Consider the following 6,000-nt stretch of genomic DNA (forward strand, 5'->3'; position numbering starts at 1 on the left):
CCTAGAATAATGCCCAGTTTTCAGAAGCCACGTACCCTGAACTTGAAAAGTTCTGAGGACTTAGTTGACTGGCTAACACAGGACACCCAATCTTGTACAGCCTCCGCTCGGAACCTTGATGCACCATCCTCCTCCAGCTTAGCTTCAGGCACCTCTCAAGATAGCACTCACCCACCTGCCGCCACCACCAAAACTAGCACCACAGCCGCTTTACTTGGTATGTCAGAGGAGTTATTCACACACCCGTTTGAAGAAATGAGTGATGCGCAACCATTATTGCTAGAGGATGTAGATAACAGGGATATGTCTCAGGCAGGCAGCATTAAACACATGGAGGTACGGTGTGATGATGATGATGTTGTACCCGCTGCTGCTTCCTTTTCTGAGTTGTCAGATACAAGCGAAGCAGGTGATGATGACGATGCGTCCATGGATGTCACGTTGGTGCCCGCTCGGCAAGAAGAAGAACAGGGCGAAAGTTCAGATGGGGAGACAGAGAGGAAGAGGAGGAGACGAGTTGGAAGCAGGGGGGGGTCGTCGAAAGGAGCTAGTGGCACAGTCAGACAGCATGCATCGGCACCCGGGGTCAGCCCGACAGCACGACAATCAACGCATGCTGTGTCCACCACCAGAATGCCGTCATTGCAGAGCTCAGCAGTGTGGCATTTTTTTTGTGTGTCTGCCTCTGACAACAGCGATGCCATTTGCAACCTGTGCCAAAGGAAACTGAGTCGTGGGAGGTCCAACAGCCACCTAGGTACAACTGCTTTGCGTAGGCACATGATCTCACATCACAAACGCCTATGGGATCAACACATGAGTACAAGCAGCACGCCTACTCTAAGCCGCCATCCTCCTCCTGGTCCAGCATCTTCAGCCACGTCAACCACTGCTGTCCTCCTTGCCCCCTCTCAACCATCCGCCAGCTTTTACCATACAATCTGGTTGAGTCTGAGGCGTTCAAAAAATTTGTAGCTATTGGGACACCGCAGTGGAAGGTACCCGGCCGGAATTTCTTTTCACAAAAGGCAATCCCCAACCTGTACTCGTGCAAAAGGAAGTCATGGCATGTCTGGCACACAGTGTTGGGGCAAGGGTCCATCTGACCACATATACCTGGTCTGCAAAGCATGGTCAGGGCAGGTATATCACCTACACTGCGCATTGGGTAAACCTGCTGACGGCTGACAAGCAAGGAATGCGTGGCATTGCAGAGGAGTTGGTGACACCGCCACGAATTGCAGGCAGTCCTGCTGCCACCTCCTCTACTCCTCCTACTCCATCCTCTTCCATAACCTCCTCGGCTGAGTCCTCTTGTGCTGCTGCGTCTTGCTCCACATCAACGGCACCCCCCCAGCTCCCCAGGTACTATTCTACATCCCGGATACGGCAGTGTCACGCCATCTTGGGTTTGACTTGCTTGAAAGCAGAGAGTCACACCGGACAAGCACTCCTGTCCGCCCTGAACGCACAGGTGGAAAAGTGGCTGACTCCGCACCAACTGGATATCGGCAAAGTGGTGTGTGACAACGGAAAAAATTTGATAGCGGCATTGAAGTTGGGCAAGTTGACACATGTGCCGTGCATGGCACATGTGTGTAATCTGATCGTACAACGCTTTGTGCATAAGTACACAGGCTTACAGGACGTCCTGAAGCAGGCCAGGAAGGTGTGTGGCCATTTCAGGCGTTCCTACACGGCCATGGCTCACTTTGCCGATATCCAGCGGCGAAACAACATGCCAGTGAGGCGCTTGATTTGCGACAGCCCTACACGTTGGAATTCAACACTCCTAATGTTCGACCGCCTGCTCCAACAAGAAAAAGCTGTTAATGAATATTTGTATGACCGGGGTGCTAGGACAGCCTCTGGGGAGCTGGGAATTTTTTTGCCACGTTACTGGACGCTCATGCGCAATGCCTGTAGGCTCATGCGTCCTTTTGAGGAGGTGACAAACCTAGTCAGTCGCAACGAAGGCACCATCAGCGACATCATACCATTTGTTTTCTTCCTGGAGCGTGCCCTGTGAAGAGTGCTGGATCAGGCTGTAGATGAGCGTGAAGAGGAAGAGGAAGAGTTGTGGTCACCATCACCACCAGAAACAGCCTTATCAGCATCGCTTGCTGGACCTGCGGCAACGCTGGAAGAGGATTGTGAGGAAGAGGAGTCAGAGGAGGAATGTAGCTTTGAGGAGGAGGAGGAGGAGCAAGACCAAACACAACAGGCATCCCAGGGTGCTCGTTGTCACCTATCTGGTACCGGTGGTGTTGTACGTGGCTGGGGGGAAGAACATACCTTCAATGACATCAGTGAGGAGGAGGAACGGGAAATGAGTAGCTCGGCATCCAACCTTGTGCAAATGGGGTCTTTCATGCTGTCCTGCCTGCTGAGGGACCCTCGTATAAAAATGCTGAAGGAAAACGACCTGTACTGGGTGTCCACGCTACTAGACCCCCGGTATAAGCAGAAAGTGGCGGAAATGTTACCGAATTACAACATGTCGGAAAGGATGCAGCATTTGCAAAATAAATTAAAAAGTATGCTTTACACAGCGTATAAGGGTGATGTCACAGCACAACGGGAATCTAACAGGGGGAGAGGTGGAAGTCATCCTCCTCCTCCCACGACCACGCCGGCAAGGACAGGACCCTTTAAAGACGTGTTGTTGATGGAGGACATGCGGACCTTTTTAAGTCCTACGCATCGCCACAGCCCTTCGGGATCCACCCTCAGAGAGCGACTCGACCGACAGGTAGCAGACTACCTCGCCTTAACTGCAGATATCGACACTCTGAGGAGCGATGAACCCCTTGACTACTGGGTGTGCAGGATTGACCTGTGGCCTGAGCTATCCCAATTTGCGATAGAACTTCTGGCCTGCCCCGCTTCAAGTGTCCTGTCAGAAAGGACCTTCAGTGCAGCAGGAGGTATTGTCACTGAGAAGAGAAGTCGCCTAGGTCAAAAAAGTCTAGATTACCTCACCTTTATTAAGATGAATGAGGGATGGATCCCGAAGGGACTGACACTGGGCGATACATTCGATTAAAAAAGGCCTGATGAGATGAGCTGCCTTGGGCTAAAAATGCTCCACACGCTGCTGTATTTTAGCTCTGAATGAGAAGACGCTTAGCTTAGTCAGGTTGCTACTTTGTTACTTAGAAGCTAGACTTAGGCTGGGATAGAACTTTTGATTTCCACTTTTATTTCGCGAAGTTTTCCAGCCTAGTTAGGCATCCACTTTTCTACCAATACCTAGACTTAGGCTGAGCTCGTATTTTGTTTTATTTTTACAATACAAGGGGTTGGGAATAAGTGGGCATCTGAGTCCTGGCTGGATGGGAGACATTCCCTGCATCTGAGAGACAGGGGCAGCTCCTGTGTCTCTGGGGAAAGCTCACAAACTAGCAACTTCATACTATTGTAACTTTGTATCTTTCCCTAATAGCACTACTCTGGGACCTTAGCGTTCTATCAATAAGCACTAACAGATCGTCCCAGCTACTTTGTCTACATTATTTTTGTATAAGCAATCCACTACCTTTGTAATTTGGGGCTGACTACTACTCAGTTAAATCGACCTACTTGGGTATCTTTACATACAGGGGGAAGTTTTCCAATTCTATTATGACTTCATTGTTTTCCCCCCACACTGTATGCCTTTGATCCCGATTTATCTCACCAGTGCAGTCAGCATCCCCACGGTTTACCATATACTCCAGGGAAGGACACCCTGGGGTCTGGGGTATCCCCCCCAGAATATACAGTTGGGCTACATTTTATGCAGACACTCTGACACTATAGGGTTGATCTGTGTTCTGGTGCTTTATACATTTAGGTAGATACTCTTTTACCGTATGCTAGTATGAGCAAATAGCCTCTAGGGGTAATGGTACAGTACTCTCTACAGTGATCTGTCCAGTACCCCCCCATCGTCAGTACAGCCATATGGACCAACCCCCACTCCTATACCCCATTATTTTTTTTTAGTCTCTGTACGTTTTTCTATTAAAGATTTATTATTTTCCTTACTCTGTACATCTATTACTCTGCACACCAAGGGAGTGAATACCCTATTGTGGGCACACCCTCAGTCGAGTGTGTTCTGGTAGATGGATTTTGCTTTCCTCTCCGAACACCTCAATTCTTGGGATTTATTCTATTTTCCAATACTTATTGCGTTGGGGTAAGCCCTTTAGTTGTTGCCCATTTAGTCCTTGCCTTGGCTCCAGAGCTGGACCTTTCTAGCTCTATAGCCATCTTCCTTTTCCTAATATAGCTCTGAATGACGTTTGACTTGCGTGACTTATCCGCCACCAACTAGGGTTCAAGCCGCCATGTTTTAGGGCACTTTCTGCCTGTGAAACAAACATCAATTTTTCTGGCCGCTGCTACAGCAGCGGCTGCAACAATACCAAATTTTTCAGGCATGTGTACATGCCTAATTTTTAGGCCCACTGGTGCAGCACTGTGGCTTCAAAAAACAAACCAAAAAAAAAATCCTCCAAGATGGAACCAATATACCAGTGGTCTAAGCATCTTCCCACCTTGGCCTAAAAAGGGGAGGTGATTCCACAATTAAAAATAGCTGCCATTTACACGTCCACTGATAGGAGACGCGGAAGGTATTAAACTGATATGAACAATACTAAACTCACCACTCCTATCTGGTGGCACATTAGCTTGCCCGCGCAGTGCCCCAAATTTCAAGTAAGAGGACCGACCAAGCATCTTCCATCTCCCTGTTACATAAATCAATGCCATATCCATAGAAATTGTACATAATATCCAGGAGAGTTTTACAGGGCCAAATCTTGTCGCCTGTTGAAAGAGGTGACCTTGCTCGGGTCCCAGGTGTGCGGTTCCTAAAATGGCTGCCATATACACGTCCACTGATAGGAGACGCGGAAGGTATTAAACTGATATGAACATTTACTAAACTCACCACTCCGAGTGCTGTTATTTATTTAATTTTTTTGTGGTGAGGCTTTACAGGACAGAGTGCTTCTCCACGGGACATGTTAACTCGCGGGCAGCTGGCTCATCAAGGAACCAGAGCAGCTTTAACGAGCAGCTTGAACGGTGTCCCAATAGCTTGCATTTAAGAACCTGTTAAATGTTATAATAACATCAGATTGCTTTGCAGCAGGATATCCTTCCAGAAGAGATGTATTTGACAAAATGTTGTAATACCTTTAGTAAAAATTAGTGAAAAAATAAATCACAAGCAGGGTATAAATGGCTAATTAAAGCTAAGGATTTCAGGATTAACCATGTTTTAGAGAAGGAGATCCCACCAAAAAAAAAAAAAACCCTTGTTCGATTCTAGAAACCTGGTGTGTATGGTAATCTGACCCAAGTCAATGAGGCAAAACTGCAGATGGAGGAAACATGCAAACTGACAAGTTACATTAGCACCACCACTAAAAAAACACTGAATAAACAGACGCAGAACTGTAGCCGTCTCTATATTTTAAAGTAAATTAAGTCATACAATTCACCACCCTCATTTTCTAAAAGGGGAAAAATTACTATGGGTCACTTTACCACCAGTGAAGTTCAGCCCACCCCCAGCTCCAACCAATTGACTGAAATCCTCCAAGATGGCACCAATATACCAGTGGTCTAAGCATCTTCCCACCTTGGCCTAAAAAGGGGAGGTGATTCAACAATTAAAAATCGCTGCCATATACACGTCCACTGATAGGAGACGCAGAAGGTATTAAACTGATATGAACAATACTAAACTCACCACTCCTATCTGGTGGCACATTAGCTTGCCCGCGCAGTGCCCCAAATTTAAAGTAAGAGGACCGACCAAGCATCTTCTTCCATCTCCCTGTTACATAAATCAATGCCATATCCATAGAAATTGTAGAGAATATCCAGGATAGTTTTACAGGGCCAAATCATGTCGCCTGTTGAAAGAGGTGACCTTGCTCGGGTCCCAGGTGTGCGGTTCCTAAAATGGCTGCCATATACATGTCCACTGATAGGAGAAGC

Source organism: Pelobates fuscus, chromosome 5, assembly GCF_036172605.1.
Source record: "Pelobates fuscus isolate aPelFus1 chromosome 5, aPelFus1.pri, whole genome shotgun sequence".
In the NCBI taxonomy this organism is placed as follows: Eukaryota; Metazoa; Chordata; class Amphibia; order Anura; family Pelobatidae; genus Pelobates; species Pelobates fuscus.